At 45.7% G+C, this 25073-nt stretch overlaps 1 pseudogene; it reads right to left on the minus strand.

Moving 5' to 3' along the window:
- The window catches only part of LOC120843788, an 82160-nt pseudogene extending 68814 nt beyond the window's left edge, over positions 1-13346 (minus strand).
- Positions 13347-25073: the final 11727 nt, after the last annotated feature.

Here is a 25073-nt window from a genome sequence, read left to right on the forward strand (position 1 = left end):
AAATCGGCTAAAAGGTTCAGTTTCGTTTTAAGCTGATCCTGTAAAGTTTTTCTTACATGTGCCTCAGGCCGAGATACTTAGGTCATAAGCATATATCGTTACATATAGTGGTGACGGGAGGCAAATTGTAAGCATACCCATTACCGTATTGAAAAGAGTACGGCTTAGTACACTGCCTTGGGGTACTCTGTGTGGGAGATTATGCCTGGTGTTATTTCCATCTAAAGACTCTACAAAAATTACCCGATTGAAAGGAAGTTTTTTTTTTTTTTACCATAATATATTTTTTTTTATTCCAAGTTGTTTGAGACTAGATATGATATGGATTTAAGTTAGTGTATCGTGTGCGCCCTTAAAACCTAATCACACCAATTTTATGTTTTTTTACTTTTCCGAATTTACGTTTATGTTTTATGGTCGTTTTCAAATCTACCAACGCAGTAAAGTTGATTTTTGGGCTAGTTGGTAGTCTAACGTATTGAGGTATTTAACGCACAAAGTAGAGAGCAGAAGAACAGGACAGAAAATACCTCCTTTTCTGTCCTGTTCTTCTTTTCTCTACTTTGCGCGCTAACCACCCTACTATCAACGCAATCCATTGTGCTGAGTTTAGGCCGAAACCCTGCTAGTTCTTCGGTTAAAATTCAACTTGTTTCCAGCCACCATTGTTGTCGTTGGTAATGAGCTTTTCGAAAAGCTTACCTGATCAGCTTCTAAGGCTGACCTGCGGAAATGTTTATTTTTTCCCGCCTTTAAAAGTGGTATGTGCTGAAAATGATGTTCAGCGCAAGTGGACCAATGTTGGTCAGTTCATCACATGTGATCATGTCCGTGACCGGTGACCTACCCCGACGGGTCAACCTCAGGGCATTTTGAAGTTCCTTCATTATGAAAACTCGATCTAGCTCGAAATGGCGGGATGTAAACTTGTTATCAATTGTTTGTTCGGCAATGACACACGAGGCAAAATATCGAAGAGTCTGACATTTCGCCATTGGTCGAACTAATAATTCGCAAAACTCGTCTACTATTGCAAGTTCCGATACGCCTCTGGATAGGGCCATTATGGCTCACAGCGGCAACATCTAAACAGCCGGCGCTTGAAGTTCGAATAATATTACACATTCTCCTGAGGTCACTTACAGCCGACAGCTTAGAAAAAAGCCGTCACCATCGACATTTTGCAAGTTGCACAATTTCATTTTGCATAAGCCCGTGGACACGCTTTGCCTGATTATAACCTCTATCCATCATGAGCGGCGGTGTCTTCGTTTGGCTCTGCGTACTATTGCACTACTTTGTTATACGAAACATCAGGACAACTACAATTTAAAAAAAAATAAAGCAGCGTCTACTTGCTCGCACAACATTCGGAGAGCCAATCACCGCAGCGTACGGAGAAAGCTCAGCAAATGACGCTGCCGAAACATATGTTTAGACGAAGAAACGGAATCTGAGTTGTGACATTAAGCAATGCATGCGCGACGTTTTTCAGTGCTTAGTTTCACAGCTCAGACTGCTTTTTTTGGTCTAAACATATGCTTCGGAATCGTCATTCGCTGGGTTGTGTCCTTTAGTTTCGGCGATTGGCTCTCCAAGTGTTGCGGGGGAAGGTAGAGTGAGTGAGTGAAAACATTTATTTGACAGAGTCAAATCAGCATCCCATGTCCAGGACGCCGCTTTTGCGGGCTGTGAGTACAGCCCTGTTGATGAGGCGGACCTGATCGGAGTGCAGAGAGCTGGATAGAGCCCTCAGCCAACCCTCATATGTGTTATTCTCAATGGGGATTATTTCAGCATTCTCAGTAGAATCTAAAATAGGTAGCTCAGGGCACGTCCAGGTGACGTGTGCGAGTTTAGCCGGTAGTTGTTTGCACCAGGGGCAGAGGTGGGAGGGGTATTTTTGTGGATAGAATTTACGAAGCCGAGCTATGTGCGGAAATGTATCTGTCTGGAGTTGTCTCCAGATGACACCCTGCTTTCGCGTGAGCCCATTCGGGCTGGGAAAACTCTGTCTAGCCTGCCTATAGTAGGCGAGGAGTTCGCTATAGCGTCTCTCTACTGGTTCTTGCTCATTTTCCTCCCTTGGGCGCTCACCCGCTCGGAAATGCAGACCTCGAGCCACCTCGTGCGCGCGTTCATTTCCTAATAATCCCGCGTGCCCCGGGGCCCAGATGAGCGTCACCTTTGGAAGGTTGGTTCCTTTCCTGAGTACTGCTGCTGCCGCTTTGTAGATTTGCCCTTTTGCGTAATTCCGGCACGCTTGCTGGGAATCAGTGATTATAGTGACACTGTCCCGTCCGCGGCTTGCCGAGGCTGCAAGTGCTATAGCCGTTTCCTCCGCGCGCCGTCGACGGTGGATGTTTTTATTGATGCCGTGCAGCGGGTTAAGAGATGTTGGTCGATTACACTCAAGGAGTAAATATTTGTGCTCGAGCGTCGAGAGGCATCCGTGTAGAGAGTATTGTCCCAGCTTTGTATTTGTTGCTCTAAGAATCGAATTCTGGCCTGTCTTCTGCCGTCATGTCTCCCCGGTTGCATGTGTCTGGGGATTGGACGAACTGTAATTTTACTTCTGATTTGATCATTTAGAATCTCGATGTCTTCGCTGCCACGGAGGAAACAGTCATATCCTAGTTTTGCGAGGAGATTTCTGCCGGTCGGGCTCTTTGTGAGTCGTTCTAGCTGGTTGAGCAGCTGGGCCTCTGCAAGCTCGGCGTACGTGTTGTGTAGGCCTAGGCTTGCGAGTTTCGCATTTGACGTGCTTACTGGCAGGCCGAGGACGTGTTTAAATGCTTTCCTAATTGCAGTGTCAATCTTCTTTGTTTGCTCCTGGTTGAGTTTATGGTACGGTAAGGCATAAACTATGCGGCTAATGACGAGCGCATTCACAAGTCGCACCCCGTCGATCTCTTTAAGGCCTCTTCGCTTGTTAATTATGCGGGTGGCCATCCTTTCCACCTGCGCGAGGGAGCGAAGCACTTTTGAGACGTTGTCTCCTGCTCCCCCTCCCTCCTGCAGGTGCATTCCTAGGATCCGTAGCGACTTGACCTGTGGAATCGTTTGGCCTCGCAGGTGTAGGTATAGGGGGGGATCAGGTCTCTTTTGGCCTCTGCGTTCTTTGATGAGGATGAGCTCAGATTTTTCGGCAGAGCATTGCAGGCCTCTAGGCTGTACACTCTCAGAAAGAAAGGTGTATTATTACACCCCTTGTCCCATATAATACACCCCAAAACTTCAATTCGACGTACAGCGCCCCATAATCGAACAGGCGGCCTCAAGGTTTTCGAGGGGCTTGATAGCCGTGTGGTACAACTTATTAAGATAGCTGATGTACGTATTATTGAATACAAAAAAGATTATCGGAGTTTTCTTGGCCGTACTGCAAAAGCTTCGTGTTTTCTTTCTTTGGTCTTTGATACGTACTTTAGCAATTTAATAAGTTATATCGCACCGTTATCAAGCCCCTGGTAAAATTTTGTGCCGTCTGTTCGACTATAGGGCGCTCTACGTCGAAATGAAATTTTGGGGTGTATTATATGGGACAGAAGGGTGTATGGTGACACCCTTTTTTTTAAGAGTGTACATAGTTTTGTACCGTGTCTATAGCGCTCTGCAGTGCATTCTCTTGTTCGCCCAGGCTGCCTGCCGGAGTCCATATGGTAATGTCATCCGCATACAGCGCGTAGCGTATGCCTGCTATTTGAGAGAGAGCTTCTGGAAGCTTTCTCATCGCTATATTAAACAGGGTAGGTGAGAGTACTGACCCCTGAGGTGTGCCTCTGTTGGGCATACGGAACTCCGGAGTGCGAAGGGTGCCTACAGCTATTGTGGCGGTACGATCCCTGAGGAAATCCTTGACATAGTTATATATTCGGGCTCCGCAATTCGTGTGTGAGAGGTTCTCCAGTATAGCCTCATGTCGCACATTATCAAATGCGCCGGCTAGATCTAGCGCTAGAATTGCTTTCGCCTGGCTGGATTTGCGGTCTAAAATTTCCTCCTTGATCTACAGGAGCACGTCCTGTGTAGAGAGATGTCTGCGGAAGCCAAACATGGTGTCCGCTAAGGCATTGACGCTTTCCAGGTGGGGCTGCAGCCGATTGAGGATAATATGCTCGAGGAGCTTACCCATACAAGATGTTAACGAGATAGGTCGCATATTTTCAATGCCCGGTGGTTTTCCCGGCTTTGGGATAAGTATGATTTCGGCGTGCTTCCATTCAGGGGGGAGCGAGCTACTTTCCCATATGCTATTGTAGATCTTGGTCAAGCGTTCGTAGTCTTCATTATTCAGATTTTTGAGAATTTTGAAGTCAATCTTATATCTTCCAGGAGTTGTATTACGGCGAATAGCTTGGGCTGCGAATTGCACTTCTGCCAACGTGATTTCCCGATCGAGCTGTTCATTCGCTTCTCCTCCGTATTCCGCGTAGATGACCGCAGGGCATTGCCCAATGTACTTATTCTTGATGCTGTCTAAGATTTGGTCGTCCGTCCTGCTGTCGAGGTGGAGGATCTTCTGTACGACCTGCGAAACCTGATATTTACTTTTGTTAGGATCGATTAGATGCCGAATTAGGCGCCAAGTCTCCTTAGTTCCTAGACCTCCTTGCATGCGGTCGCATATATCGTCCCAATTACGGGCGCAGAGCTCCTTAGCGTATTGTTCCGCTTCAGCTGTGAGGCGGTCAATGCGTCTTTTAAGCCTTAGGTTTGTTTTCTTTCGGGACCAACGGCGTATGAGCATTCTACGTCTATTCCATAAATGGAGTAGGTGGTTGTCGACCTCCGGAAACTCTTCGCTGCCGTAGACCGTTGTTGTGCACGCCTCTCGGCGCTCTATGATACCTCGGCTCCACTCTTCTACCCCGACGGTACCCGCATCATCGCAATACTGTCTAAAGAGGTCCCAATCGATGTTACGGTTGGGGCGGCCACGTTTTTTTTTCATACTCCTTTCCATAAATCTCGGTTGACAGAATGTAATGATCGCTTCCTAATTCAACCCCCGTGTTTTCCCATACAGCATTGGCAACATTCTTGGTTAGGGTGAGGTCCGGGCAAGTGTCTCGGCACGCTCTATACCAATACGGGTGGGGAAGTCTGGATCTGTAAGAAGGACGAGCGATAGATTTTCTATGGCTTTTGCCACATCCGTTCCCCGTGGGGTGTCATTATTGTATCCCCACATACTGTGTGGGGCATTAAAATCGCCTGCTATAAGCAGTGGATGGTTGTTGGCTTTGTTTGCTGCTAGATGGAGGAGTCGAATAAGGGGAGGATTGCGCACCGAAGGCGAGCAGTAGACATTAAGTATGAAGAGACTGTGCCGGCCCCTTTTCCTGGGTACGATTTCCACTAGGCAATGCTGAATCTGATCCTGAGGAAGGCCCACTTCATGCTCTATAGCCGTGTGTCTTTTACCGACTAGGGTTGCCACCTGCGTTTGACCTTCGGGCTTGAAAGTGACATATCGGGGGACTCGCGGTGTTTTGCCGGTCTCTTGCACGGCAATTATGTCTGGCTGCGACGTGGATCCTAATATGTGTTGCGTCAATGATCCCTCCTTCGGCTGGTAACTGCGGCAGTTCCATTGCCAGATTATAATATGCGGTTCGCTCACTGGGCTAGGGGCCATGCTGTGCTACCCATGATATCTGTCGAGCTGGGTTTAGGATGGCCGTCGGCATGCTTTATTCTTTTGCAGTCGTTTATATCTCTCCCTATTTGCCCGTTTTGGGTCTCTTCTAACGCTCGAAAAAGTCTTCGGACATCCCGTTTCAGCTGTCTATTTTTCCGGCGGAGGCTCTCTTCTGTTTCCTCGCCGTCTGCTTCCGAGGCTTCTGTCTCTGTTTGTTCCGCTGGCTGCTGACACGGGAGGGTGGACATGGTTTCTATCTTCTTGTTGCCTAAGGCATCTATTTTACGCATGAGTAGACCTATACAGTTTTCGAGGGAGGCGAGTCTATCTTTAATTTCTCGTATTTCTGCTTTGATCGGCTCTATCCCTGTTTGCGCTATTTGTAGTATTTCCTTACTCTCGTTCGGTTTTGAGGGTTGAGAGTTGGCTAAGGGCTTATTCCAGCTCACCTTTTGCGTGGCCGCGGGTTGTTCCCTTGCCGGGCTCTCGGGTCTGGGGTCGCGTGTCTGGGGCTGCGGCCCTCGGAGGTCTCTTGATCGGCTGCGACTCTCTTCCCGACTGGTGCTCCTTCCTCTGCTGCGGGATCGGCGCCTCCTGCTAAGTGAGCGGGGTTGATGCGTCCCTGGCAGAGATGGAAAGTCCTTGCCAGAAAGTGGCGGGGTTTTTTTGCTTTGCCTTGCTTGCCACGCTCGTCGTGGTGGGGTGGCCGGGGGCTGCCTGCGACGGGCCGGGCAAAATCTAGCCGCCGCGACGTGTGCGCCCCCACAGTTGCGACACGACACGGTGCATTGATGCTTCTCGCTGTTACTTTGTCCGCACACCTTGCACAGGTTCACGTCCGGTCTCGGGCAGATGTCTGCCCTATGTCCCAGTTCGTGGCACTTGCTGCAGATCTGTCGGAGTGGGGTGTATTTTCGACATTCGTAGATGCCGTGCTGGTAGATAACTTGACGAGGTGCTCGTTGGCCCTGGAAGGTGAGCAGCGCTGTCTCCGAGCTTCCAAGCATCCTCCCATATACGAGCTCGAAGTTCGGCCCTACCCTCGTGTTGGCAAAGAGCTCCTCTGGTGATGTGTTTTTCTTTATGCCATGGATAACGACCTTGACGGTATTCTCCGGTGAGGCGATGTATGCCTTGAGTGGGTAGGTCTTGCCGTCTACCGTGAGCGTAGTGGCCGAGCTTGCTTCCGTAGCCACCGCCAGGCTAGGTGTGCTCAGCGTGACGAGGTTCTGCGCCGGTTGAAGGAGGATCTTCGGTGCCTTGTCCGGCTCGTTTCGACTTGCCGGACCCGCTGCCGCAGTTCTCACTGCGTCGTATACCATCCATCTTGGTAGTTTCGCAAGGTCAATGCCGCCCTGCACCCGATAGACAATTCGAAATTCATTTTTTGTGTTCCTGAGGAAGCGCGGCGTTCCTTTCGGACGTGGTGGGTATTTTTCATGCACCGGCTTCGGTGCGGTTTCTTTTTTCTTCTCTGCTTGTTTCCTTCTTCTTGAGATAAATTGCGTCCAGCCGACGCGATCTTCGTTTTCGTCCTCGTCGCTGGAATCCGGCGCGCTGACGTGTTTTTCTTCTGCTGCCGATAAGCCCTGCGTGCCCGGCTGCTCGCCGAGGCGTCGGGCCGTACCGTCGCCACGGTTGTTCGCCGGATTCATTTGGCGAGTTTCGTCGTTGTCGGTAATTAATTCCATCTCGGAATCGTTTTTTTCGAGGTCCAAAGCGTCAAGGCTTCGTAGTTGTGCCTCCCGTCGCTGTTCTGTAGTCCTTGCTTTTTGCGCCGCTTCCATGTCTAGGCCTAACGCCGCGGGCGGCTCCGGCGGCGTGGCGAATATTAAATTTGCCCAAAATTTATCAGAAATAGGCCCACCTCGGTGATTTTGGTGTCTTCCGATACCGGATGATGTTCCGCATCCGTTGGTGTTGTTGAATTTCCGTTGGCTTGCCGTTTAGTGGGCCAAAAAGTTCTTCTCGACGGAGCGCCGATAAAACACGTCCGCACGGTTCAGAATCGCAACGTCACTCCTCGGGAAGGTAGACGCACGGGCTTTTTTTAGAGTGCATAATCCGATGAAATGAATGCGTATCGTGTTGCGCGATGAAACGTTTCCCTCGTAAACGAACTAAAGTCGTCTAACGTATCAACATCTTTACACTGCGGCTTATACAAAGATCGAAACATATGTGAATTTGTAATTTCAACTTTACGTGGCCCATCGCGTGGCCTTGCTACCTTTTTTACTGGAAGAATATTTTGAAATAACCGCTTCCATGGGTTCCTGTAACAACACAACATGGTAAATTCCTGAAGATGTCTACAAAACAAAATACAAAGAAAGTAATATTTGAGAGCCATTATTTAGCCGGCATAGATTACACTTCCCTATGGTATTGGCAATCAGTTTCTGTCTCCAATAATTGTTGTGTGCTTTGCCGCAATCTATGATGCGAATTAAAATCCCCACGCAAAATATTGGAATCACTATATTTTAAGAGAATTCGTGTTACTTCTTCCTTCGTCACTGATGTTAGTGACTTCATATATACGCAAGATATGATTATTGCTGTCGTACCAAACGCAACCATGCACGGAACTATCCTGGCGCTTCGGATAATGATGAGCACGCTGTAATTGATGGTATGTCTTTTCTCACACAGAGCATTGCTCGACCAGGTACATCCCGACGGGACGAACAATACGTGAGGTAACCAACTATCTTAGTTTTCGCATATATGTGAGCTTAGATATTGCCTTAAAAGGAAACTGGTATTGTGCGACGAGCTTCCGGAAATGTTTTATTTTAGTTCGGAGGGAATTCGCATTCCATTGGGAGATGGTCGTTTCACTGTACACACCATTTATTACATTTAGAGGAACCCTCGTCCTCCGAATGAGGGGTTCCATAATGAAGATTGCCTTTACCTTTGAAACATTGACGGCGTCTGGCAGCGATCTCATGATAGTTTTCATTGCCAAAAGCATAGCCGAATGAGAAATTGTTGATCCGTTTCTTGGCTGTTTGCTTTGGCCTGGAACTCCGCACGGTATGTAGCAGGCGTCGCCTCCATTGAGAGTGTCATTTGCGATGCAGTGGGTCGTTGAGCCCTTTGGGAAACAGACGCGGTTGGCATTGAAGGTCTTGACTCTCGTTTCTCGGATGGAGTAAACGGCGCCTACGTCATAGGTAGGTTTTCTTTTCTTGAAATGGTGTTTTTCTTACTTGGTCGTTGATGTAGCACGTCTGTATACATAGGGTTTGATGTCGACGAGTTTGTGTCGTTTGGAGTTTCATGTATTCCCAACATCTCTGGGTTTCGGGGTGGAGATCTTCGAGTAGGCGCTTTGCCATTTAGGATTTCTGTTTTCCTTACAACTGCTGCCGCATTTTTACTGTAGCAGCCGGAAAATGTCGCCCGGGACATTCGCCGCTGTCAGCGTATTTAGGTTAGCTCATGAGCAGGGTTGTAAAGTACCTAGGTACAAACGACTGGAAATCTGTATCTAGGTACTTTTGCTGTACCTGAGGTACAAACCTATGTACTTTCATTACTCTGTATCTGTATTTGTATCTTAGGTACATTTTCCAGTAACTTGTAACTAAGCGAAGTTACTTTTTACAGGTATTTTTCTATTGTCTTTGTCAAGATGGTAGAAAATATAAATATTGAAGTAGTACACTACCATGTGCCGGGATTAACGTTGAGTTGGGTACGACCTGTGAGGCACTGACTCGATCGAACGGCGTTTTAACGAACGAAGCCCCGCCCATGATGTTTTATCGAACGACACTTTAGCGAATGGCGGTGTTCAATCGAGCGAACGGTGGATTAGCAATGCCGTTCTAGCAATACCAATTTATCGAATTGCTGCGGAACTCAGTTTAGGAAAAATAGCAACCTGCTTCTTTTACCTCAAACTGAAATGAACTTCATTGTGTGTTTGAGGCTCCTCTCACAGCTGGACAAGGGAGGAGATAACTTGAAAGATGTGCGCAGTTTCTGTTGCCTGTATCTTGTCCTGGTGTTGGCTCTCTTCTGCCATAAATATGATATAAAATATAATTGAAAATAAATTATAATTACAATCGTAAGGCAATGTGACATCGCGTATATATTACAGTTTCCACTCAATAATTCGGACTTAAATTTCGCAGTTATCAAAACTGAAAATATTCAGAAAGAAAATCAAAACAAATTTTTCTTCCGATTAATGAAAAAAAAAGGATGTTTGAAGTTTTTGTTTATCGTCGCGAAGCTTAGGTGCATACGCACTCGACTCGTGCGTTTTTTCATGGGGCCGACTTTTTCTGGGTCCGTCGACGTCAGCACCGGCTTATAGGGCAAGGACGTCAACAAGATAGTTTCGGCGGTTTCGGTATGACATGGTAAACAGCGGAAGCTGTGGCCTCGGTGAATCAATTGGAGCGTGAAGGATAAGGCACTTGAGGACAACTTCGATTTGGACATCGCATTAACACCAATAAAGCACATCTATCGAACTCGTTTTTGTGTGTATCCTTAGTAATAGACTTGTATTCTGACAAATGTTAGGAAAATTAAGTATATTTGAAGTAAGTGTACCTTTACCTAGGCACAGTTTAAGCGAGCACCTAGGTATTATTTTATAAGAGTAACTGTAACTGTATTTTAGGTACATGTTTGAAGTAACTTTTACAAACCCTGCTCGTGAGCTGCACTCTTGAAGATGATGTGGACGTCCACATATTTCCAACGGCAGGCGCCGCGGCAGTTCTTGGTAATACGCCCAAATCGTTGAGATTGGTAGCATTAAAAGGGAGAACCTTAGTACACTTCCACTGGGTGCTGGTGATTCCCAAATATACCCAGGGGTGCATCGATCGGTCCTTCGTGAAGTGAAGTATGACGCTATCTTTGGAAATGGCCACTGAAGTTTCACCTTCTTTTCTCTGGCATGCAACCTGCCTTTAAACAGCTACCACACCATTGTCTTCAAATGTGAGCTAAACTATAAGGCAGTAAGCCTAACTCTGGCACATCTGTGGCGTGGCGATTCTGGCCCGAAGGGGTTAGATGACAGCGGAACTATCAAAAGTGAAGCCTATCTTTGACATTTGTCTGGCGATTTTGGCCCAAAAATGCGAAATGTAAGCCGAACTACCGGACAGTAAGCCAAACTCTCGCATTTATTAGGCGATTTAGGCCCAAAGATGCCAGATGACAGCCGAATTACCAGGCAGTTAAGCCTAAGATTGGCACTTGCTTGGCGAAATAGGACCAAAATAGCCGGACTCTTGCCAAGGAAGGTCAGGTTGGCCTCTACTGTGGCTTCTTTGGGCTTTTCAGGGCCCTAAACTTCCAGACAGAAGCCAAATTTTGACCTAGAACTTTGTGTTACCTGGGCTGTGTAATTCTACGAAGCGCAGGAGCAAAAAATTCTACATGCTTCGAAAATATTCTTAGCTACATTTTCTTTAGGTACATACCATTTGGCCTTAAGTCTCTCGGTATAAATCCGCCGCTCCAAGGAAAAAATCTCATTGGAAATTCGTCCCGTTTGTGCTTCTCCACACTTGAAAGGTAGTCTGGAGTCCTTCTTCAAAAGAGGGTCTTCCTCGAATGTACCTCCCACAACGTAAAACTTCATGGGGTTTAAGAATAGCTGATGAACATATGCAAGCGTTTTAGTTCAATTCGAACATATTGCGTGCACTAACTTTAAAAAAAAAAACTAATAAGCTGGTGAACACTAAACCGTTACTCTAACCGAGACTGGAGCATATTTTTTATATTGCGGTCTGAAGAAAATGTACTTCGGTTACCCGAATCTTAGAAGGCTTTTTCGGTTACTTGTGCCCCCTTGTTCATTTTAGGTGCTTGCTTTCAATAGTAGGTTGTAAGCAGAGTTGAGCACCCTTACGAATACATGTATATGAAATACATTTTTCAAAAACTTTGTTTTTATCTCGCATTGAATTACATACTAATCATCAGTATTTCAACTGCATTTAAGTTATTTTGTCCACTCCATTTTGTCTCCTTTTGGAAGAATTTATTTTATAAAAATTGAATTTTTTTTTCTTTTTTAAATACTGTTTAAATACATGTTTGGGCACTGTTAATCGCAATAAAATGCGATGTTTGCTACTATTCGTCTTGGAAGCCATATGCAGAGAATAAAATTTGGTGCGCAGGTTTTGAACAATAAACACAAAGGGACTAATGAAGAACTAAAAATGAGGGGGATGGGTCGAGCTATTGGGTTTTTGGTTGAGTGGTTATATTGTATCTTTTTTAATATGTCTCATTGAGAACATAATGTTTAGAAGGTCTTTTTTGCTTCAACGGGGTCCTTTGAAATTAAACTCACGCTCAATTCATTTTTTTTATTTTTATGTTTTCTGAGGCGCTGATTTAAAAATGACATCGTCAATCAGTCGTTATTAATTTAAATTCACCAGTCATTCTATTTATATTCTAGTTTATTTAATCAAAATTTGTGAACTAACATAATGCTTGCGAATTCTCCTTGCTACATTATTAAACTTCTGGACAACCTGACAATCCACAGCATCCGAACAGGTTTCCCGCATCCTAAATCGTCTCTCGAGAAATCTACCCTGAGTTGGCAAACCGCAATGAGCAACGCCGATCGGCTTACCGCCACTAAATAAAAAGTGGCGCAGAATTGTGCGCGGAGCTTTTCTGGGTCGCAATGCGGAAAATAACAGTCAATAAATAAATCTAAGTCATTCACCCAGAGCGCCATCCGAATCTCCAAGGCGGGTAGCATCAAGGGAAATCTTACTGTGTGGTGGAGTTTACCACTCCACAGCAAAGTTGGCTCAAGGAAGTCATCGCATTATACCCTTATTTTTATATTATTTTGGCATTCAATTACTGTGATAAAAAAATACTATTGTGTTAGAGAGTGCCTAGTTGGGCACTCTCTAACACCTGTGTGGCAAATTGTGATATGCCGCGACGCTTACACGTCAGTTTTAACATATTTATTCAAACTCAGTTACATAAAAGGGAAAACCGAAACAATCAATTCAGTCATTGAGATGGGCGCTTTAATCTTATAATATTATAATGTTCGTTGATATCTTTTACCATAATGTACGAGTGACGCAATTATGTGTTGGCTCTTATTCACCAATTTCCTGAGCTCGAAAGTTGCAAATATTGAACCAGATTGCTTCTTTTCTGGGAAGGTTTGACTCGAGCATTCATATGATAGAATAATAACTGAATTAGATCACAATGCTATGTGCTAAACTGAAGGACTCTCGTAATGTGATGACTTCTGTATCCCCTGATTTTGCTCTCGTGGAGCACATCAAACCTTTGTTTAAAATTTTGTGACTCTTGTTACGAAATTCACGTATTTACGAGAAGCTCAAACTGTGCGAAAATGTAAAGAGGAAAACTCAAACTGTATGACAAAATCAATTTACGTTGTCAATAAATAAATCTGCTGGAGATGTTGATCTGGAACAAAACACTATACAATGAGTAAAGAAAGTATGCAAGTTCTTTAAAAGTTCACATTGATGATTGAATTTGTATCAAAACGCACTGACCAAAATTCAGATAAAAGTTTCTTACCAGCCGAATTCCTTGAGAGTTATCATATATATACTTAACAGCCTCCTCAAACCCAGCCTCGGCCAAGGTTAGCTTTAACACAAGACAAGAAGGCGGTTTGCACAGAACGTGCCATCTAGTCAACCTATAAAAAAGTGTGAGTAAGCAGTAATCTTTTTAAGTGATAAAGTATGAATATTTAAACTTATAACCACTACTAAAAATATTTTTCGTGTAATTGTTCAAAGCAGCCCTCAGTCTTCATCTTCCTTCACTATTATCAACATCAAACAAATAACTGAACATACATAAAACACTGAATACTACAATGCTTTGGTTACTAAATATATTATAATTGTATGAAGAATGTGGACAAAAATAAAGCCGACTTATCAAAATGCCCCAGTAAACACCAAATGCCGCAAAAGTAATACAAAACACCGTCTGACTATAAATTCGTTCCACCGTTTCACTGCGTTTCACAAATCCCAAAGCAAAAAAAAAAAAAAATATATATATATATATATATATATATATATTTAGCGAACGGAAACATTTCCAAGTATCATTCGGCATAAACTTATGCACTCATCTCGTTATCTTTTTCACAAAGCAGACCCAGCTAGCACAACACGTCGGCCAGTGCCGGAAACTGAACGGCGAAGTCTCAGCAGTGGCGCCGGTGAGCAACCAACCCCGGCGGGCATCGGGACCTCGCTGGCCTGGCTGGCCAGTCTCGCCGTGAATGTTATGGCTACTGTCCGGAATTGGTTGCTTGGCGTTCTGCCAGTCTCACCGTAAAGTTCCGGCTACTGACGGACATCGCTTCCTCGCAGCAATTTGCGGCCAGTCTCGCCGTGAAAGTTCCGGTTTCGGGCGGACATCGATTCTTCGCTGAAATTTGTGACCAGTCTCGCCTTGAAGGTTCCGAATACTGGCTGACATTGTTTTTTTTAATGCGAAAGCCTCATCTTTCATTACGCGAAATAGCGTCGGGGTTCTTCCCGAAAGATGGCCATAAAAATACGCCGTCAAGCACGCGCCGCTCAAGGCCAAAGCGGACGCGCCTCAGAAATAAAACACACAGAAAAACACCGCACCGCAGACGCTTCGTAGCGGAAGCCGTGAAGCCAGCTGGGGAGCCGAGCCTGGGCAGTGGGGGACCGTGATGTCACCGCCGAAGAGCCGTGTGCAAAAGGTGCGCTTCAAGCTTGAACTGTGTTCGTTGTCTGTTTCTTGCAATAGACTGTGAGGCAACCGCGTCTACATCAATGGCCTCGATATTGGTAGCAGCGTCTCCATCTCCGGCGGCACACTGAATACAATACCGGCAGAAATATTACTCGAAAACAATTATCTCGCGGGACTCAAACGTTCGTTACGAACGTTTGAAAATATAGCGAGTTGTTTCGTATCTCCTTTCCTTCGAAAGCTCTCGGCCTTTTCACTATGGTACATCCGCAGTAGCAGAGGCCGTCACCGGTACCCCAAGCGCGTCAGCCGAGCCCAGCTCACGCATTGTACACGAGAACTGCGTCACTCGGACGTATGCGCTCGTCAACGATCAATCCGCCGACGAATATTTGGATTCGCGTTCCTGGCCAATGAGTTATATGACGGAACTTATGCGAATGACAAGTTCTATGGTGTGTTTAAAAAGCACGGTGGAAGCTTGGAGTCATCGCACCGGTGCCCAAGCATGTCACAACCTCGTGATTTCTCAATTCGATATTGAGTTGAAGATAAAATGTAAGAAGGAAGAAGTAGGGAAATTGTTTTATGGCCGCTTTAGATATTCGTTTTATATGAGACCAAATATAAGTCAGCTGTCGGCAATTTTTTTCCCGAGTTGCGCCGGCTGCCGGCAGAATATTCACTTCCTCACAACATAAACTTGTGGATGTCCTCTGCATAGGCAGCTTAACTTCGTGGCGCTCGAAGTACGATAGCTTGAACATCGTAATGCTCAGGTAAACGAGAGGGAGCGCCTAGTTCATAGTTATGCAGTCGGTTGACTCTAGGTCGGGAAGTTTGCTGCCAAGTTCCCTGAATAAATGGAACAACCCAGGCTCGAAGTCTGGCCGCACCAAGCATTGGCCCAGGGTTGTAAAGTACCTAGGTACAAGTAACTGGAAATCTGTATCTATGTACTTTAGTTGCACCTAAGGTACAAACCTATTTACTTTAATTTCTCGGTATCTGTATTTATATCTTAGGTACATTTTCCAGTAACTTGTAACTAAGGGAAGTTACTTTTTACAGGTACTTTTCTATTCACTTCGTTAAAATGATAGAAACTATAAATCTTGAAGTATTAACACACTACCATGTGCAGTGATTAACATTGAGTTGGGTACGGCGTTGAAGGCACTGACTTGATCGAACGACGTTTTAGCGTACGGAGCCCCGCCTATGATGTTTCATCGAACGGCACACTTTAGTGAATGTAGGTGTTCATTTGAGCGAAGGTGGATTAGAGATGCCGTTCTAGCGACACCACTTTATTTATTCGCTTCGGAACTCCGTTTAGGGAAAATAGCGACCTACTTCCTTCATCTCAAACTGAAATCGACTTCATTGCATGTTTGAAGTTCCTCTGACAGCTATTGGCCTCGAGATCGACCTAGAGGTGGCACTACGGTCGCGCTATCATCATCATCGAAGCGGGGATAGGAGAACGGCCGCCCCATAGGCTATCCACGTTCGCGCGCGAGACGGCGTAGATTCTTGCGTTTATTTTGTCGCATACTATCGGTGGGAAAACAATTCTAGCGGAAAAGGATGCGGTACTCTTCGGTACTTCAGTGAAGATCGAATCGTGTTGCCAGCGTGCGGCCTAAATTTTTAAAATCACGTCTGTGGGTCCTTCGTCTGCTCTAGGCAGAAGTTGGAAAGCATGCATCACCACGACTGATGCCTGTCTCCGGCTGAAGTGGAATATTTATGTTAAATATTTGTTTCTTTTAAAATGAATGCATCGGTTCATCAACGTGGGAATTAAAAAAAATGAATTCCAACCCAGATTACATAATACTGGTATCTGTAGGCTATGAAATCGCAGCTTCTATTTTTTTTTAACTTTTAGCTTTTGCAGTAATACAAATATTTAAAATGAAGGTAAGTTAGCGCTGTATTGGAATTGACCATTCTATTTAGTTCCTCTGCCCTTTCACTTTGCCATAGTGTGGGTAAGTTTTTTGGACTCTGAACAAATGTACTGCGTTGCGATGAGGGGACTGTGTCTCTTCTAGTTAAGATCTGCAAACTGCACGGTTGGCAGGACAACTGAAAGAAGTGAAACAAATTGTTCTAATACATCTGCCGTGAATGTAATAAACGAGTGTAACCGAGCAACGCAGGAATGTTCCTGTTATTAAATGCTTTTCTCGGTAGTGTGAGTTCACCCGCTTCAATTTTCTCGGTGAGGGCGCGGATGTCAAGAGGCTAATGCTACAAATTTCTGGCTAAATAATCTTGTATTAAACCACAGTAGACTCTGCAACCCCAAAAAACAACGCGCACCACGACACGGACAGCATCGGCCGCAGTGATACTCTTTTACTGATGATGGCTGAAGTGGAATATTCACGAGACTTTTCGATCACCCTCCGCCCTCAACTAACGAATAACGGGACTGGGCAGTTCATCGATTAACTTTCATATTATTCAAGTAATGCTTTATTGCGATTTTCTTTTTGCCGGTTAATTGGAGTCTTGTGCTGGAGAAAGTCAACAAGGAGTGAAAAATGCCTGCTTTAATATTTTTGACGTCTTTATTTCTTTTGTGTCACGGGCTTGCACGGTAAACCACTTCAGCGTGCTTGTCATTTCACCGAGGGCGATTATACTGTTTAAATAATAACTTGAAAAATACTTGAGTTTAAAAGGCTTCCAGTGTTCATTTTAATGTAGAACTCACGACGTGAAGTTTAGAATGGAAATGCAATATGCCAGTTATGACATAGTAAAACCAGTAAAAAAATGTGTAGTTTTAACGTCTTTCACGCAATATGACCGGCGAAAAATCAACATACGAATTTATTGACTGAATAGTCTATTAAAGGACAGCGATTAGTCGGGTTAATTTTCTAATCAAACCACAGACCCACTCAACATTCAATGCTTTATAAAAGCCACGGTTTGTGCGAGATCACAAAAACACGTGGGACCAGCGATTCTATACAAACCAACACACTAAGAGTATGGAAGCTTCCGCCTTAATAATAATCGCTTTTCTGAATTTCTACGCATGGGAAACAATACAACACAACCTTTAGTAAGAACAAATGGCAACAAAAACATAAAACATTTAATAAGGAATGCGAAGCTCAGCCTGAAACGGACTTGCGTCGTCGAGATCCATGCCTCTGAGCGTGCGCCCGTAGCAAACGACGCACGGCGGTATCCCCGCTTTCACGCGTTTCCAATTTCGGCCGCACGGTGGCGACACGGTTCGATCTCGAGGCGAATACAAGAAAGGAGATAACTTGAACGATGTGCGCAGTTTCTGTTGCCCGTATCTTGTCCTGGTGGTGGCACTGTTCTGCTATAAATACAACACCCTATTGGAAAAACGTACAAGAAACAAACCTGCTGCTTGTACAGTCCTGGTATGACACCACCATAATTTATTGTTATTATACATGCAGCTAATTTGGTTTTGCGTTCTCCATAACTGGAGATACCGGCACCGCTATGGCTCCGGGTCTGTCTATACTGGCAGCCGGTTTGCTCGCCGATATGACTCGGTATGGCTGGTATGATTTTGCGTCCGATGACGTAGACGACCGCCATCTTTCCAACGAAACGCCTATACCACAAGACCACCGGTATAACTAAACCATACATGCAGAAAGACGACCGCCATCTTCCAACAAAAACGTCCATCGTTTACCACCGGTATCGTTACATACATCATACATGTCGAAAAATAACATAAGCCGCGTTTACATGAATGCGACTTAGTCGCATTGAATCCAGTTGCCGCATTCAATATGCGGTCATGTAAACGGCATAGTGCGCAAAGCGCATCGCATTAAAGTCGCTAGACAGAGGTGGATTGAGATGGCGAGTGCGCATTCATTCAGCCCATGTAAACGAAGATCGCATCGCATTTTGGAACGGGGAGGATTATCGGAAGGCGCTCGCTGCGGGAGCGAGTGAACAGCTGAGAACATGGTGGCGGCCAACCTCGTCGGCGGCGCGGAGAGCGGTCCCGCAATTTTTTTCCCGAGAACAAACGCAAGCTTTTATTGCGATCATAAGTAAGCGGAATTTAGCGGAGCTGCTCGGTGAGGGCGGCCCCGTCCAAACCTTTGCGAAGTACGACTTGCGCGTCCAAAGGGGTCACAAAGGCTTCGGTGCAAGCACGCATGACACCGAGAGCTCCGATCACTGTAGAGCACTGCATGGTTGCGCAGAACGAGCAGCTCCTACCTCGCTGCCGTTCCTGGCTGCGCAAGAGCCTCTCGGACTCGGGGTCTGGTCGCGATCGGCGAGGTCTGGCGCGGCGAAACGTGGAGGCTTCCTCAAAGCGTGCACACACACGTCGCCTCTCGTTCAGAGTGGACCGGCGGCCCGGACTGGAGTCCTAAACGCCTTGGTTTTGATGCTTCTTCCGTCTCCCAACTTCTTCCACAGCACCGAAGACAGCGGGCGCGATCTTTACGTTCACTGAATGCGTCGAAAGGCCTCCACGTGCGATGCACCGGAAAACGTGGTGCGGCTGGTGCCGGAACGGAACTGACGGAACTGCATAACTTCGAGCTTTGAGTCAACGTGCACGGCAACAAACCGATCGTGACACTAAGCCGCGGATACCGCATCGCCGGTCGACAGGGGCAAATGGCCCGTTGCTCGTATCGTGGGCCGTGACTCGTACTCGGCCAACTCGGCGTCTTTTCGTGGCCCCTCGCGTCGTCGCAACCAGCCGCAAACATACCAGCCCGCGACCGTGGCCGATGTCGGAGAAAAGCGAAACCGAAACGTAAAGCTTCCGCCCAGTGGCTTCCGCTGCCGCGCCTTTTCTAACTTCCCGGCCAGTCCCGGTTTACACACTTCCGGTCGTCGCGGAGATGGCGACGCAGCCAGACGTAGCGGTTTTGGCGCTGGTTCCTTCTGCGTTTTACGGGACAGATGTTTTACGGTCCGTTTCTACTGCGTCTCTGGCTCTCAACTCGACGACGCCTCTCATGGTTCAACCAGGCGTGGTCAGCCGGGGTCAGCACAGCGCGGCCGGCTCAACTCGTCCGATCGCCGGACCGCAGGCGACTTCCGATCTCGGCCGTTAGGCCCAGGATCCGAAGGACTCTGTTTCCGTGAAGCGGTAAGCGAATCTCGTCCCGTTTTCGTTCTACTTTTAAATTACGTTAGGTGCGCTACAGTGTAAGCATGCGTGCCAAGTGTTCGTGACAATTTTGAACTAGAATAATTGTGCTTCATTGCGGTTTGTCATTTACGAAAAAGTAAATCGAGCAATGAACGAGGAGCCATGCTTGAAAACGATGTATGTACGATGCTAACTTCTACCTGGGCGGCTTAAAAAAAAGTCAAGACTGGTTACGGTTGGATGCGAGGCTGGTCCCAATGCAATGGTAACCACTTAGAGCACCTTTCTGAACAGCATGTAAGCAATATAGCGATCAACGAGACGAGCGACGACGAGAAGCTCATGTGCCGGCGCCGAGCGACGAAGATTTCTCACTCTCGCTGCTTGCGCCGCTCGGTTCCTGGGCTTCTAGAAAACGTCGCTCATCGCCTTGATCGCTCGCACCAATCGCTTTCATAATGTGTGTCTCGTCGCGCAGCTGACTACCGTGTTTATTCAAATATATGTCGACCTTTTTTTTTTCTTTTCTTTTATTTATTTATTTTTTTTTTTTTCGGAAATCGTGACTAAAGAATTTCGACCTACATTCGCGACCAAATTTTGCGACCGTACCGGAGGCATGAAGCTATCGAGTCACCGAGCCGGCGTTGCCGTAGAGCTGCGCCGCTTCTTGTTTCCAAAAGCTTTTGTTAAACAACCGAAAACAACAGCGGTGGCCGATGCCGCTATCGCGCGCACCTCTTGGGGCATTGGATTTCGCCATCGCACCTCTAGCGTTCCCCTTGCTGGGCAATGGGGAAGGAGAGGAACGCGATGCGCCATGTACTTTGTCCTCCATCCTCGCAAACGCGCACAAAAAAATAACAAAAAAAAAGATGTTACTTTTGTTAGTTGCTTGAGGCGGCTCGGCTCGCGTGTTGCTCATGGCGACACGGCGGCTTTGTTTGCGTCTTTGTAGTTTGTCTTTCGTCGCTTTCGACGGTGTCAGTGAAGTATTGTGGCGGATTTGCGAGGATGTCTACCAAGCTGTGAAGTGATGTAAATAAAGGTTTCTTTCTTTTGCCCAAAATTTCCCCTGTTCTTAAAAAACAAAAAAAAAAAGTCGACCTATATTTGAATTTTTTTTTTTTTTTATTCTCGGTGGGTCCAACAAATAGAGTTCGACCTATTTTCGAGTAAATACGGTAACTTTAATTTTTATTTTGGGTTACGTCGGACGTAACTCGAATGCTTGACAGTTACGTTGGGCGTAACTTTAATTTTTATTTCGGGTTCCGTCGGACGTAACGTTAGACACTGCGTTACACTTAAGAAAAATAGGGGCTGATGGTTCATCATATAAACCAACCATTTGTGTTTAATTAAAGCGAATCACTGGCCTAAAAAAAATACTGCTGTCCTATAGGAATGTAGCGCTTCAGATAAATTTGTTAATTTTTACTTTTAGTCTCTGCCCCACCAGATACAACATCTGGCCTAAAGCAGTGTTCCGGATCTCCTTCCAAGACCTCAGGCGGGTCGTCATTCAATCCAGGAGGCGGCGGCGTCTCATGGGCGTGTTGCTGGTGCTTCTTACTGGATGGTGCTACCGAGGGAAAAGTGGTCGTGCTTGGGAAAGGCAAGTATGGCCGCCATAAGTATAGATATTGTTTTTACCTTTGCTCGAACCCACCTTTAAGAAATGCACAGTTCGCATGTGTGCATCTCTCAATGCTTCTACAGTCGGCTGTTAATATTTGGAGTGCTCCAACTCTGTCAGCGCTAGTTTCTCTAGATTATGCAAATGGGATGCAACACTAAACCACATATGCTCTCGCAACAAACAGTGCTCTGCTGAAGCACGCACTGTGGAATCTACTCTGGCTTTATAATGCAGCACAAAATAGTTGACGCCAAGTATAGCTACTTTTGTGACTCCGTTTTACCAAAAGCTCTGCCGAAATAAACTTGCCACCTTATAGGTAGTGCAAAAGAACCTCGCGTGCCTAACCTGGAGAAGGGCATTTTTTTCATAGGTCAATTTTTTCTTAAACCAATACCTTCAGCCTCCTTGAAATGTTAACATCTTGTGACACTCAGAAGAACAGTAAACCCCTTAATGTTGGCGAACCTTTAATTTTCGCGGCCTTTAATTTTGCGGAATTCAGTGACTGCGATTATGTCCTCTGTGACCGATTCGAGAAGAAATAGGGGCCACCAAGATAAGGGGGTTTTACTGTCCATCGGAGGAGAGAGGAAGTCACCTTTGTTTGTATGCAAGAGTAAAACCAACAACAACAATCATGGTGCCGACACTTTGTGAGCCTATCTGTGTCTATTGAATGATATCAATTTTGTTTTTGTTCGTTAAAAATTGTTGCCTGTCCACTGTGGGATGTCGTCTTCAACACGAGCAGTGGTTTTCCTCTGAAGCAGGCAGCATGGACGCGTGCCGCAGCACAACATAGTTTATTTGCAGGTGGTACCGCAGTTTGAAGGATGGTTCGCACAATATGGGGGAATCGCAATTCAATGTTCTACCTCGGGCGTAGACAAGATTTGCTCATTCTAAATCATTTTGTCTACAAATCGGGAACTTGCAACGAATGTACCCGCATGGTTGGAAGGGCCAGACAAGCCTTGTGAGCGCTTCGTTTTCTAGCCTCTCAGTCCTGAACCTACTCACGCACCACATGTGTAGATGTTCCGGTACGTGGGAGCACTTATTTGGAAAATGGTGAATGGCAACTGTTGTTATCTTTAAGGTGGACTGCATATTTGCAGTACTTTTCCTCACTTAAAAATATGTCTTACTAAAAATATGTAGTATAGCCGATGACAAAAAGAGAATGACTGGGCGTCCTCCAGCACATGCTTGTGCTTTTCACCCCGCTTTATACAGATGTGCTCGCTCCAGGCTCATCAGGCGCTGAAACGTCATCGAAGGTAGCAGACGGGCTGGAGGTCGAACAACGGAGACTTCTCCCTGCCTTTCTGATGGTGTCAGTGAGCATGTACTTCTATACTCTAACTTAGCTTAAACTGCACAGAGCTGAGTAGAATAGGCTTGGCAAGTGCCCTTATTGCATATGCATTTGTACAGCTGAGGCACTTTCTAAATCAAGAACATTGTGTACCTTACCTTCAAAAACACATCATTTTGGGGGTGCAAAAGGAATTCTAAGGCATATTTTTGTTTGTATTGTCCTATTACGCATCGACTCCTTCAACTTAATGCGGAGTCGACCCAGCCTCTTGAAAAATGTAATGCTTGCCAGGTAATTGTTTTGCATTTAGTTGATATATCAGTATTCAGTTAGGTATCCCAAGTCATTAGTCGTTGAGGTGTGGAGTCTCTCTGTAAGTCAGTCATGTTTAACAGTCATAGAAATGCTTGTCAAATAATGGCACTGTCGAGGACATGTATTCAGCTCGAACAATCGCTGGGCACAAGCTGGTCGTGTGGTTACAGGCAGCAAACATCCCGGTTGGAACGTCCTATTTCGCAATGTAGCTGCAGACTAAATGAGGGCCCCACTCATAAACGTCTATACTTTTAGTCTCTTTAAGCTGGACCACTTTTGAAACTACAAGCCTTTGCAGCAAAAACAGCATGACGCATGATTATAAGCTCGACGTACCATGGCGTCCAACTAGAAGGTCACATGGCTTGCTTTGTGCACTGAATTTGCAAGGATGGCTTGAAGCTTCTGTCGTGGTTAACTTTAAGCTGAGATAGTTTAAAATAATGCTCTCAGTTTTTAGTGTTGCCCGGCATGGTTAACAAGTTGGTGATATAGCGCTGCATTGAAAAGTCTGTGCATTCATGACTGTATCACCTTATGAATGCAAGCTACCTATTAAACTCTTCGTTTTTCAGAGAAATGAAATGCACTTTGCTTCCAATTGCACCCGCTTCTGTAACTTCATGGTATGAAGCACCTTATGGCTGCAAGCTCTGACCGATCTTGTTCTGTGGTCTGCGCAGGCCCATATGAGGGAGTCACTCCGAGAGCCTCACCAGAGTTTCCTGCCCGTGGTCGTTCTAAATGTTTTTGTTGTAGGTATGCATCCTTTCTGTCTTTCCCTTAATTCTAATTGTACTCAAACGTCTTCTTTTCATTGTCGCCGATTTGCCTCAAAATTGGTTAAGCACACAAATGCACGCTGTACAACTGTATTGTACATATTTTTTCCAAGGTAACTTTTCTTTGCCAAAGTTAGATTTTTTTATGAAGGTTAGTCTTTTTTGTTTTTATTTTCAAATTTATGTGAGTTTCCATGGGCAACACTAAAACGTTATGCCAGAAGCAAGGACAAGTTCACTGCTCTAATTTGTTCTCAACTGATTGCAAGAAATTTCGTTAATGTCGTGAAACCTCCTTCCAGCGCTTGCTTTGCAGCATAAAAAAAAATTATACATAGGACATACTGTTTCTTAAACTGCTTGCTCATTCTGCAGGTCTGCCTGCCATAGATGTCGTGCTACTGGAGAGCAGGCGAATTCGATTGCTGGTTTTGCCATTGCTTTTTTTTTTTTAGACATTGTCTTAGTAGTTCTTGTAAATTTGGAGATTTTCCTAAAAAGCAAGCCGGGAAGAATATTTAGTTTAGTTAGGAAGCTGAAAATAATGATTTAGTACCCCTTTGTCACTAAAATAGATACTGTGTGCTGCTGTTAGTGTCAAGCCGAGATCCACGCTTTTTTGGCATTTTGCTCAGACTGGTACCCATTCTTATTCGTTAGCCTCTTGGTGTGCCAACTAAACTCTTTGTATACAGACACCTGCCCTCTGCTGGTACACTCTACCCTCATGTTCAGCGAGTGTATGAACTGGAGTTGGTATCCACAGTCGACACTCGCTGAGCACGAGGGTAGGAAAATCTTTCCATTGCAGCAGAGCCATATATGGGGAGAGTCTGGCAGTCTATGATTTCGCTGCCGTAACGTCTCCCTTCCGAGTGAGCTGATCAGCCCGCGGCACAGAGCAAGAGGCGTGAGCGCATGCGCGTGAACTCTAGGCTGCTCCCAGCTGAGCGGGGAGGGCCGCCATTTTCATTCATTCGCCCGGCATGGGATCGATATTCAAATTTCGGTTCTTTCCTTTTATTTGGCAGGCTCTGGCAATAAAATGATATAGTGTTATTCCTCGGTGGCTTAAAAACCTAAAGAAAGAAGTTCCTCCATGTTTGAACGCACTTTTATTTAGGCAAAAAAAATAAATAAGCCCGTAGCAGACGACACGTAGCCTCAACAGTGCTCCGTGCAGACAGCTTTGCGTCAAAATGGTGGTCGTCTCCTCTTTGTTTCTCTGCTGCCTTCTCTCTCCCTCCTTCGGCGTTCTCCTCCCTTTCCTCCTCTCCGGCGCCTTCGTTGCCACACCCGCTGGCTAAACTCTCCCACTATACGGCTTTGCATTGCAGTAGTAGTTTTATTTGTAGTCTTTACAGTTGAATGTGAATATTTGACAGAAGTCTCAGGTTGGGGCGAAAGGGGGTTAAATGAATGCATTTGATCATTCACCTAAATTCGGTACCCATCATTTTAGCGCCTAC

This window comes from Ixodes scapularis, unplaced genomic scaffold (genome assembly GCF_016920785.2).
Source record: "Ixodes scapularis isolate PalLabHiFi unplaced genomic scaffold, ASM1692078v2 PGA_scaffold6__148_contigs__length_123643588, whole genome shotgun sequence".
Classification (NCBI taxonomy): domain Eukaryota; kingdom Metazoa; phylum Arthropoda; class Arachnida; order Ixodida; family Ixodidae; genus Ixodes; species Ixodes scapularis.